Source organism: Carica papaya, chromosome 9 (genome assembly GCF_054855325.1).
Source record: "Carica papaya isolate Zhongbai chromosome 9, ASM5485532v1, whole genome shotgun sequence".
NCBI lineage: Eukaryota > Viridiplantae > Streptophyta > Magnoliopsida > Brassicales > Caricaceae > Carica > Carica papaya.
The window spans coordinates 23,161,871-23,174,078 of NC_142317.1; the positions used below are offsets into that span (position 1 = coordinate 23,161,871).

Genomic DNA, 12,208 nt, shown 5'->3' on the forward strand with positions numbered 1-12,208 from the left:
AACTCACCACAGACTGAGAGCACAAGCAAGAAGTAGACTTCTCCCATCTTGTGTCAAAAATTTGTTGAGAAGAGGAACAACAACAATGGTTGATGAACAAGAAGGGTGAAGAGAGCTCACAATGATGGATTATGCTATTCTATCTCTTACTGGAATTGAACCGAGTGTCACATGGTCAGCTGTAGCAGCTAACAACTTTGAGATTAAGCCAGCCATCATCCAGATGATTCAGCAAAGTGTACAATTTTTTAGGTTCCCAGCTGAAGATCCTAATGAGCACATTGCCAATTTTCTGGAAATCTGTGATACTTTCAAGCATAATGGAATGAGTAATGATGCAATCAGATTGAGAATTTTTCTTTTCTCATTGAAGGATAGATATAAGGCTTGGTTGAATTTGTTACCAGCTGGTTCAATCACTACTTAGGAGGATATCGCTCCACCTTTTTGAGCCAAGTACTTTCCACCTTTAAAGACAGGTAGGTTGAGGAATGAAATCACCACTTTCGCATAAATAGATGGAGAATTTTTGTATGAGTCTTGGGATCGCTATAGGGATTTGCTAAGGAGAGTTCCTCACTATAGTCTACCTATGCTGCTTCAAGTACAAACATTCTACAATGGTCTCACAACCAACATCAAGGTAATGATTGATATAGCAGCTTGAGGAACACTGAACAACAAGACACCTGAGGCTGCCTACAAATTGATTGAGAAGTTGGCAAACAATAGTTACCAATGGGAGCGGCTTGCATAGTGTTGACAGCTATACAACTCTATCTGCACAAATTAAGGCCTTAACTAAGAAGATAGACAGCATGAATAGGGTGACAACACAAGCAGTGCAAGTTCAGAATTATAAAGTTCAACAAGGGAATCTTTATTCTAATACTTATAATCTTGGATGGAGGAATCACCCTAATTTTCCACGTGGCAACAAAAATAATCAGACACAAGCTTCCCCACTAGCTCTGCCCCCCATTGAACGAAGGCCAAACATAGAGGATATGCTCGCCAAATTCATGACAGCAATGGACACTAGGCTACAAAGTAATGAAGCCTCCACAAGAGTCTAGAGAACCAAATTGGACATTTGGCAAAGTTGATTTTTGAGTGTGCTTAAGGAACTTTGCCAACCAACACAGAGACCAACCCAAGAGAGCATGTGAATGCTATAGCATTGAGGAGTGGAAAATAGTTAGTAGAGTTAGAACCAAGGAAGATAACACAAGTAGATGAGAGCAACCCAAACAAAGAAGAAGAAAAAAAATAAAAAGAAATCAAGAGAAGGAGCTGCCCAATCGAGGAAGAGAACACTCTAACATTGCATATTCAGGGAGATTAAAGCAACAACAAAAAAATAAGCAATTTGGTAAGTTTTTGGATATTTTTAAACAATTACATATTAACATTCCTTTGGTTGAAGGTTTAAAACAGATGCCTAGCTATACAAAGTTCCTAAAGGAGATTCTCTCAAATAATAGAAAGTTGGAAGATGTGACCATGGTGATGCTTAATGAAGAATGTTTAGCTATTTTATAAAACAAGGTGCCACAAAAGTTGAAGGATCCAGGTAAGTTTACTATTCCATGTAACTTAGGTGATCTTTCAATTGAGAAAGCATTATGTGATTTAGGAGCTAGTATCAATTTGATGCCATGTGATGCTTACAAGAAGCTAGGATTGAGAAAACCTTAGCCTCTTAAGATTACTTTACAATTAGCAGATACGTCTATTAAAATTCTAGTTGAAATAATAGAAAATGTGCTAGTTAGGGTTGATAAGTTTATATTTCCAGTAGACTTTGTGATCTTAGATATGGAAGAGGACTTTAAGATACTAATGATACTAGGAAGATCATTTCTAGCAACTACTAGAGCTTTAATTGATGTTTATGATGGTAAATTGACTCTTAGAGTATTCATAATGGATACACTTGATTCTATCGTGCAAGGTGTTTTTTAGGAAAATTACCTTAAAAATGCATTAAAACAAGGTATCATGAATGGAGAAAAGAGTAACATGAAGAATGAAAGAGTCAATAGAAAATAGATTTGATAGAAGTGAGACCTTAATTTAATGCACAAAAGAACTTCAGATTTGAGGAGATTCATAACTCTAGTGAAGATAAGGATAAGCCATCAGCTAAAAAACCACCAGACAAGTTAAAATCAAGGTGGTCGGGACCCATGGATAGGGGTGGGCCTAGCTCTCTCCAGGCTAATGTAGGAGCATGCCCTAATTCAAGTTCTATCTTAGAGGAAAGATTAAAGCAGCTAAATAGGGGGCAAGAAAGAATTGAAGAACGCCGAAGGTGAACTGAGCATTATATGATGGCATTCTTTCAGCATATAGGATTCCAACTCCCACCCTACCCACCATCAGACAGTTAGTCTCACTTTTGTTTTTATTTTATTTTATTTTATTTTTTATTTTCATTTTTTTTATGTTTGTTTTTCAGTTTATCTTTACCTATTATATCTTTTAGTTCCCTTCTCTCATTTACCACTAATTTTCTTGCTTAGTTCGCCTTTAGTGTTGTCAATATGTTTTTAGGTTCTTTTTTTTTTTTGCAAAATTCACTGAGGCTGCAGTGGATGCTACTCCATCAAAATTTTATGGAAGTTTCGTTTCTTTTGTTGTCATTGCCTTTTATTTTTTTGCTTTACGAACTATGGGGACATAGTCGCAATTAAGTGTGGGGGAGTGGTATTCTAATTATATATTTGTTGTTATCATCTAAATCTTAATTAAATCTTAATAAAGTTAAATCGGTAAAATGATAAGAGAAAAATAGATAAGATGTTAAGCATTAAACCTCTTATTCTATCGAGTTGATCATGTTGAGGAGCTGTGTGCTTCGATCAATCTTATCCGAAACGATTAGAGAAGAGAAAAATTGTTTTGCCGAGAGGAAGGAGATTGTTTCTCTTTTTGAATGAGCAGTGCTCACCAAAAGGGGTGGAGAGTTATAATGAGTTTAGTTTTTATAACAGATTGCCAATAATCAAGGTCATTTCTAGTGATTAAATGTTTACATTATCAATATTGTATGCATTAATGAACTTGCATATTTTTGAATTTTGTGTTCTAAATTTTGATTAATTTTGCCAATAGTTTTATATTTTTTTTAAAAGAAAACAAGAGTTTAATTTAATCCATTTTAATATTGTATAAACAATAAAGATGGTTTTGCTCCAAATAAATTACTTCAACTGATAAAAGGCATTATATTGCCACCTTTGAGAACAATTAATTGCTGCTAAAAATTAGACAATAGACAATAAAATTTTACCAGGGAATTTATATTGTCATAAAAAGTCAAAATGCTGCAACATAAATTTGCAGCAAATAGAGGAAGCCACGTATCTATTTCATGCACAACCTGTTCATTTCTTTATTTGAAAAAAAATTATTTAACTTTTATATGGACAAAAAGAAGTACGAAAGAAACCGAAATAAAATAGTTTATTTTTATGTTCTAAAATCTAAAGAAAATTCGATCTCCTCTGTTGCAAGACACCAAAACTTCTCTCTCTTTGTTAGTTGCATCTCATTGCAGTCATCGCCCATCATCTCTCGTTATTCATTGAAGTATCGTTTTTCCAAATCAGTCATTAAATATTGTATTTTAAACAATAAATATATGTTACTTGATTCACTCATTTGTATGAGATTAAATTATCTATTGAAGTTAAACCATACTTTATTATTTGACTGAACTATAAATTTAGTCGTATTTCTTTCTAGTACTAAATAAGTCAACAAATAATGAACGTCAGTACAATAACATCCAATGCAACATTTACTTTTTCCTTTTTAAAAAACACATGGACAAAAACTATTTTGCTTAAGCAAGTGAACAAAAAACTAAGACTCGTGAACAACTATATATCTTTTAGAAGTCCTTACTATATCTTTGGCTATGTTATATACTATCTAATTACACGTTTACATCCAATTAAGAATAAGAGAAACAAAATGTGGAATGATAGTTACTTTTAAATCCAACTAAAAATTAGACAATAGACGACACAATTTTAGTAGCTGATAGATTTCTCACTAAAAGTCAAAATGCCACTAACTCAATATACAGCAAATAAAGGAAGCAACTTGTTCATTTCATGCAAAACCTATCCATTCCTTTAATTGAAAAAAAAAATTATTTAACTTTTATATCAATAAAAAGAAATACACAAGAAGCTGGAAATAAAATGGTTCATCTTTATGTACTCAAACCTAAAAAAATTTAATCTCCTCTATTATAAGGCATTAAAGCTTCTATCTTTGCATTAGTTACATCTCATTGCAATCGCCATCAATCACCTCTCATTATTTGTTAAAGCATCAATTCCCCTTATCAATCATCAAATATTATGTTTTAAACAGTAAATATACGTCATTTTATTTATTCATTTGTATGAGATTAAATAATTCATTCAAGTTAAGTTCTACTTTATTATTTGATTGACCTACAAAATTAGTCGTATTTCTTTCTAGTACCATATTAGTTTATACAATGTAAGTCAATACAATAACATCCATTACAACATTTACTTTTTTTAAAGAAAAAATCGTCATCCATTAATAGTAAAAAGCATTTTGCTCAAGTAAGTCAACAAAAAAGTTAGGCTCATGAATAAATATATATCTTTCAATAGTCCTTACTACATCTCTAGCTAAGTTATGTACTATTCGATTAAACTTTTAAATCTAACTAAGAAGGAAAGAAACAAAATACAGAATGAAAGCTTAAACATCCTCAAGTAACAACCCAAACTTTAGAAAAATATTCATCAAGTATAAAATATGTACCCGGTTCCTTTAAAAATGGCCCTATTATAGTTAAAAATTAGACAATAGACAATATAATTTTTAGCTATTGATTTAGACTATCACAAAAGTTGAAATGTTGCTAGATAATAAATGACAAATAGAGGAATTCATGTGTCTATTTCGTATCCACCCTATCTATTTCTTTACTTGGAAAAAAAAGTTGTTTAACTTTTGTATCAACGAAAAGGAGTACCCAAAAAACAATTAAAAATAAAATAGTTCATCTTTGTCTTAAAACCTAAAGAAAATGTGATCTACTTTGTTGCAAGATACCAAAGCTTTTATTTTTGTGTTGGTTTCATTTCATTGTAGTCACCATCAATTGCCTCTCATTATTCTCTGAAGTGTCAATTCTCATAATTGGTCGTTAAATACTATATTTTAAATAATAAATATGCATCATTCGATTCACTTATTTATTATAATATTAAATAATTCATTCAAATTAGGTTATTTTATTGTTTGATAGAATTATAAATTTAGTTGTATCAATTTTTAATAATGAATCAACTTATACAATGGAAGTTATACAATAGCACCTAATATAACATTATTTATTTTAAGATAAAATCATTATTCTTAACAATAAAAACCATCATGCTCAAGTAAATGACCAAAACCATCATGCTCAAGTAGGTGAAGCAAAAACTGAGGAGGTTCATGAACAATTATCTATCTTTTAGAAGTCCTTACTCATATCCAGCTAAGCTATGTATTATTCTTATTATACTTTTGAATCCAACTAAGAAAGGAAACAAAATGCAAAATGAAAGCTTAAACATCCTCAAGTATAAACCTAAACTCAGAGAAATATTCATGAAGTATAAAATTTATACTTCGTACAAAATTTACCATATAACTAAGTAAAACAAAATCTATACTAAATTAAATTTTAGGAAAAAAAATTTGTATCTTAGTGCAACATAACATTAAGAGAAAAAAGGAAAAGACTAAAATCTTAAGATTTAGATGTAACACCGTAGTTTTAGAGCTTTATTAAGACCTAATACATGCTCAAAATCTCATAGTTATCTTAAGATAGGTCTAGAACGAGAGAACAATTTTAAAACCCTACACAACCTTTTGGAAAATTTATCTTGTAACCTCATAGGTATCTTAAAATAGCTCTAAAAGCCAAAAGTTTCCTTATCCTCAACACACTTGAACTTTAACATTGTTTATCCCAAATTCTATAAGCAGTAATGAAGCACTACATAAGGACTAATGAGTTGTCCTGCTTGATATTATCAGGACCTTGATGCAATACATTTCGGTTTTATCTAAGTAATACCTTAAAAGAGTATTACTACCTCTTATACAACATATTAGAGAAATTAATATTACTTTTAGACAGTTAAGTAAAGACATTAATTAAGAACAATTGAAAATGTTATATCATTTGTTAGACAAAATGGTCCAATAAATCCTTAATTATATATTTTTATAAATATTGAACCTTTCAACATGAATTTCATTAAAATTTCTTGCTCCAATGTATAGATTACTTAAATCTCACTTCTCTTTAAATATTAAAATTTGATATATATAAAAAAATATATATCATGTAAATTAAAGAATAAATGTCTTGCTTCCTACTAATAATCTATTGAACTCTCTATAGTACTATCAAATGCAACAAACTCCTTACAAGATACAGGAGAAGGAACAAATGGTGATTTTATACATCTCAAAAATTCCCAATTAAGCCCATCAAAAAATTGGTGTCGTTTGATTGTCGTTGCACCCATTGCGGACCCCATTTACTTAGTGGGGTCCTTTTATTAATAGTTGTGTGATCAAATCCTTTACTGGCTCTGAAACCATTGCTTCTTTGGGAAACTCAAGTGCTCGAACCACAATATTCACCAGGGGCAACTCCTAGTCAACTCCCTTACATGGTTTCATCCCATATAACATTTTAATTTTGAATATCCCTAGTGTCCATCAATCAATCATGTTTCCATACTATTCACCAGACACAATTTCTTGTGCTAAGTACTCGTGGATCGCAATAAAAGACATTGATTGGATATTGATTGGCTCTATGATGATTTCCACAGCAGTGTGGTAGGTTGACTATTGTTCTATTTGTGTTGACAAGGGTGTAAGCATGAGGCCACAGCAGGTGTGATACAATTAGGTAGAATGCATAATGAATTAAAAAAGTTGGGTTGATCATCTGGATAACTTCTTGTTTTTGTGATTGATGATGCATTTTGATCAAAAATTATGTGGATTGTTGATGTGGAATTATCGTCTTTTCATGAGAGATCGAAGTCAGTCAACGAAATGTGGCTGTGGAATCTTAGTAACATGTTTTCAGGTTTCAAATCACGATAAACAATCCCCATCATGTGTAAGTATTCTAAGGCCATTGTGACTTCATATGCATAAAACCTGTGCAAAAAGAGAAGGCCACAAATCTTTTAAAAAAATAAATAAATGAATAAATTTAACTAAGTTGGAAATATATAAAATTGAGTTTGATAAGTTATATGAATAGCTTCTTGAAAATTTTAATACTTTATTCTATTTAATATATTTAAGAATATGTTTAATATACTATTGAAATATAATTATCTCTTGTAATATTACTCAGATTAGAAAAAATATATCATATATTTAATTTATTAATATATAAATAGGTTCATGAACTTGTAAACCAAATTCCTTCATATTTGAATTTGGCTCTTATACTTTAACATTTTGGGACCATATTAAAATATGAAAAGAAAATTTTCTAAATTAATAAAGATGAAAATGAAGATGGTATCTATATATATATATGTATATATATATTTATGCAGAAATATTATAGGATTAAGAAGGTGCAAAGGGGAAATGTTAGAAGCTTCAAAGAAGATACTTATAATTGGGAATTATATAAATATATAATGTGTGTGTGTGTCTATATATATATATGTAATCTTCTCAATTTATCAATATATATGTGTGTGCGTGTCTATATAGACAATGTATGTACGTATATCACGATACTAATTGTGCTGAATATCATAATAATAAATTAACGATTTGTATAATCATATAATATATATTTATAGATACAAATAATTAATGTTGTTGTTTGTACGTACCGCGCAGTAGCTTCGTTGAAGCATTTATCTGGTTGCCTTTGATGGAGGATGTGAAGATCGCCACCAGGTGTTACAATATATCTTGTGACATATCATTTACCTATTAAAATGTACAAATTTTTACTAGAAAAAATTGTACTTGAGAATTTTTACTATTAAATATTTATTTTAAGATCAATAATGACGCACACAAATACTCCAAATTAAAAAATTTTGAGCTATGATGATTAGTATTGCTTATATTCCTTGAGGAGGCTCCTTTAATCTTGATGCAAAGTGCATAAATCTTAGGGAAATTTGCATCAGATAATTTTTCTCAGTGAATTAAGAGAAGAAGACCAAATAACTAAAACTAATCAATTAATTAAATATGGTTAATAACTCTATATCGAGATATATTATATACAAATACAATACTTTATCCATGTCTGATAAGGTGATTTCATATTCAGCCATGAAGGTGGAAAGCAAATCATAGAAATAAGTATGACCACAACTAGAATCTCCTTTAATTTCATACGTTGCTGCAAGAAAGTGATCTACCATATCCTTTTAAAAAATTGAATGCAAATCAATCAACGACATTGATCATATATACATGATTGGTAAATAAATAAGAGAAAAATAGATCAGTTGTTAAGCACTAAACCTCTTGTTCCATCGAGTGGATCATGTAGAGGATTTGTTAAGCACTATTTCCTTCTTTTTTTATTTCCTATCCCTCTCCCGTTCTCATCCTTTCAATTTTCCTCCTATGTTTCTAGCATATATCTTTTGTCCTCTCCTCATAGCTGTCCACACAATAATTCCATCATTTCATCGAATCTTCTATTTATCCTTCGATCTCACTCTCCATTTTCTTTTATTTTTACTCCTAGTTCTAATCTGATTTCAAGAAAATTTTCCTATTCCCATATCAACTCATTTCTTCCCAAAAATATCTCAAATAATTTAGAAGATAAATTCTACTTAAGTGATGAGAGTCAAATTTCACTTACCTTTCTTCTCAATGACGATGTTAATATGATTGACAGATTCCTCCCTCGTTCCACTCTCGATTCCACTGCTAGCTAATTAATTTGATTGAAGAAATCACACAAAAACTTCCTCTTAGTTTAACCCTAGCTACGAATTTTCTTCCTCTCCCTCTTCTCCTGCAGCTCAACGTCCTCTTTTTAAGTGAAGGAGGAACCATCAGAACCATTGAAGATGGCAACGAAATTCCTAAATCAAATAAAGATTACAAAATAGTTATTGATAATTGAGGCATAATCAATATTTTTACTTTTAATAATTAAGGAAAAAACTAATAACATCTTCTTAAATATAATTATATATTTATATATTTGCTTTTTGAAAAGAAGATTTTTATCTCTTTAATTGCTTAAGTAGTAATCAAAATTTTAAAATTTAAAGATTAATGAAGAAAAGAAATCTTTAAACTTTGACTTCTAATAAGCATTCAATTTTCTAAATTTAGATATTCTTTAAGTCTAATCTTATAATAGTTTTTTTTGTAGATAACATAATGAAAATAATATTAAAACTCTAAAATATTTGATTACATAAGTTCAAAATAATGAAAATAAGATTTTTATCTCTTTAATTTTTAAATTTTAAAGATTAATGTAGAAAGAAATCTCTAAATTTTGACTCCTAGTAAGTATTGAATTCTCTCTCTTTAGATAATTTTTAAGTATAATTTTGTAATAATTCTTTTAAAGATTACATAATTTAGAATGAAAAATAATGTTAAAACTCTAAAATATTTGATTACATAAGTTTAAAAATAGATTATGACACTTCAATTTTTTTTTCTTTCTTGGTGCTTTTGGCTTTTTTTTTCATTCTTTCTTTAATGCTATTATTTATATTTACGATGCAATATTTAGATAGAAAACAATAAGATAGTTCTTCTTTTATAAAATTAGTTCTATTAATTTCTTCACCACAATATAATTTCTTCATAATCTTATCCTCACATTTGTTATTGTGTTACAATCTGATCAATTTTAGGTGATCTATAAATATAAGAAGAGTTAGAAAATAATTAGGAGAAAGAAAAGGAAAAATATAAGGAAATGAAATAGGAAAACAATAGTTAGACTGGAGGCATTATAGAGGTATGAAATAGGAAAACAATAGTTAGACTGGAGGCATTATAAAGGTAAGTTTTCTTTTTGTTTTCCTAATGCATAACGCACAATTAGGTTGTAATTATAAAGTATATTCGTTATAAGAAGTCATATTCTTCAAATGATTCCTAAGTTTTAGACGAGAACTAACTCAAATCACATATTTGACTTTCTATGAAATTACCTCTTTACCCTAAATAATAAAAAAACATAAAAGTACAATCTAAATTAAATATGTCTAAAAGTATATAAGTGTATTTATATAAAGTAGTATTAAATCTATCTTTTTCACTTGATTCTATTTTTACTTTTTATGTAATTACTAGTAATCGTTTACATGTTGAATTACGTATATATTCATTAATTTTATTTTTGAACCACCTATATTTTTAGCTTGAATTCATTGAATGAAATTTTATTTCATAATTCTTCATGTATAGAAGGATCAATTAGAATTCAATTCTCAAAAAACATAAATAAGAGAGTTTAAATATTAAAATTGTGATATATTGTTAAACTATAAAATATTGGAGAAATGTAGCAATTAAATTTCTTAAAAAAATGATGAAGCTTGTTTAGAAATTGAAGCAAATGGGACAATTAGATACATATACAAATATTTGAACTTCTAATACTATACTATACTATACTAAATCTATTTTTACAAAATATTTTGTCAATGAGTAGTGTAATTTGACCTACAACCTAAAATTTCTATGTGATTTCTTAGGTTACAAATTAAAAATATATACATATATATGAGGTTAATTTTTATTGTTGTTGGAAATATATTTATTTTTTTGTTTTTGATATTTTTTTTTGGTACAGTTTGGGAGAAGGATTGTGGCTAATGCTAGAACCAGATGAAACAAAGGTTGTTGAATGCTATATGTTTAGTTTCCTTTCTGTGCTGATGCTAAGAACTAAAAACTTACAAGTCTGTAGTAATCCAAAAAATATATACTAAATAAAAATATGAGTTTGCAAGAAATATCTTATCATCACTCTCTAATCACTCTCTCAGATGACGCCTTACATACGAGTCGAATTTTTTCAACTGATCTGGAATCAACTAAGGAATTGTATTAAAAAGTTCTATTGTCAAGCATTAATTTAAATGGCATGGTGATGATTTACGAGATAGAAAAATACCATAACCAATACAAAATAATTTACAAAATATAGAAAATGTCATAATCGAACAATTGAGTTAAAATAATGTAAAGGTATTCTCGATTTATAGTAAACTCTTTAAAAGAATGCCTTTCACTCCTATAGTACTATGTATACGATATAAAGTCTGTAAATAGGAAATAATTTGTTTAATCTCCAATCCAAGAAGATGTTTCAAGCTAATGCTAATCCTAAATCAACATATCATCTTTACATTAAGATCCTATGATACCCGAATTAATGCTCAAAAGCTTTAACCCCCAAATAAAATGAAAAATAAACCACTGTTATCATTACCTTTATACATTTAAGTTGTTCAGATGGGTAAGCTGAGCTACAAATTGAAGTTACCTATCTTTGTGTGAAAGCAACTTCAGAATCTTATATTACGTAAGTCTTTTAGGAGTTCTTGTAACCATGCTTTCTCTTGAGTTTAGCACTTATCACGCAAGAAAAGGCTTTGACAAGCTCAAAATCCTCTTCAATTATCAGAATTTTAGCCGCACTTGGGTCTGCAAGTAGAAGCTTAGCCACAAGGTATCCAACAATTGACCATGCTTGGAATAACCGTGCTTGCTTCCTGATGAACCTTCCTTTTTCCGTGTCATAGTATTAAGGCATTTGTCTCTTGATTTGTGTCTTTCAACAACTTCAACAGCTCTAGCAGTGATTTCTGGTCTTTTCATTTTATGCATGCAATAGTAAGCTTTAAAAAGTCCATTTTTAAAATCTTAAGCCGCAGTGCCAACATTCCTTCATTATTGCTTTAGTTTATAAAGCATCAACAAGGTGCCATATACTATTAGATTCAAACATGACAACTCAGGAAACTTATGCCTAAATATAACTTCTATAAAGGATTCTTTGGAGCAATGAACAAAATATTAGTAGCAGATAGAATATTTAAGCATAACAAACTAACCTGCCATAACAAAGTTGGGCAAGAATCACCATTGTGGTAAGACTAAG

General features: G+C 29.5%; 1 pseudogene; it reads right to left on the reverse strand.

Moving 5' to 3' along the window:
* Nucleotides 1–6,431: 6,431 nt before the first annotated feature.
* Nucleotides 6,432–11,925, reverse strand: LOC148240200 (serine/threonine-protein kinase D6PKL3-like; annotated as a pseudogene).
* Nucleotides 11,926–12,208: the final 283 nt, after the last annotated feature.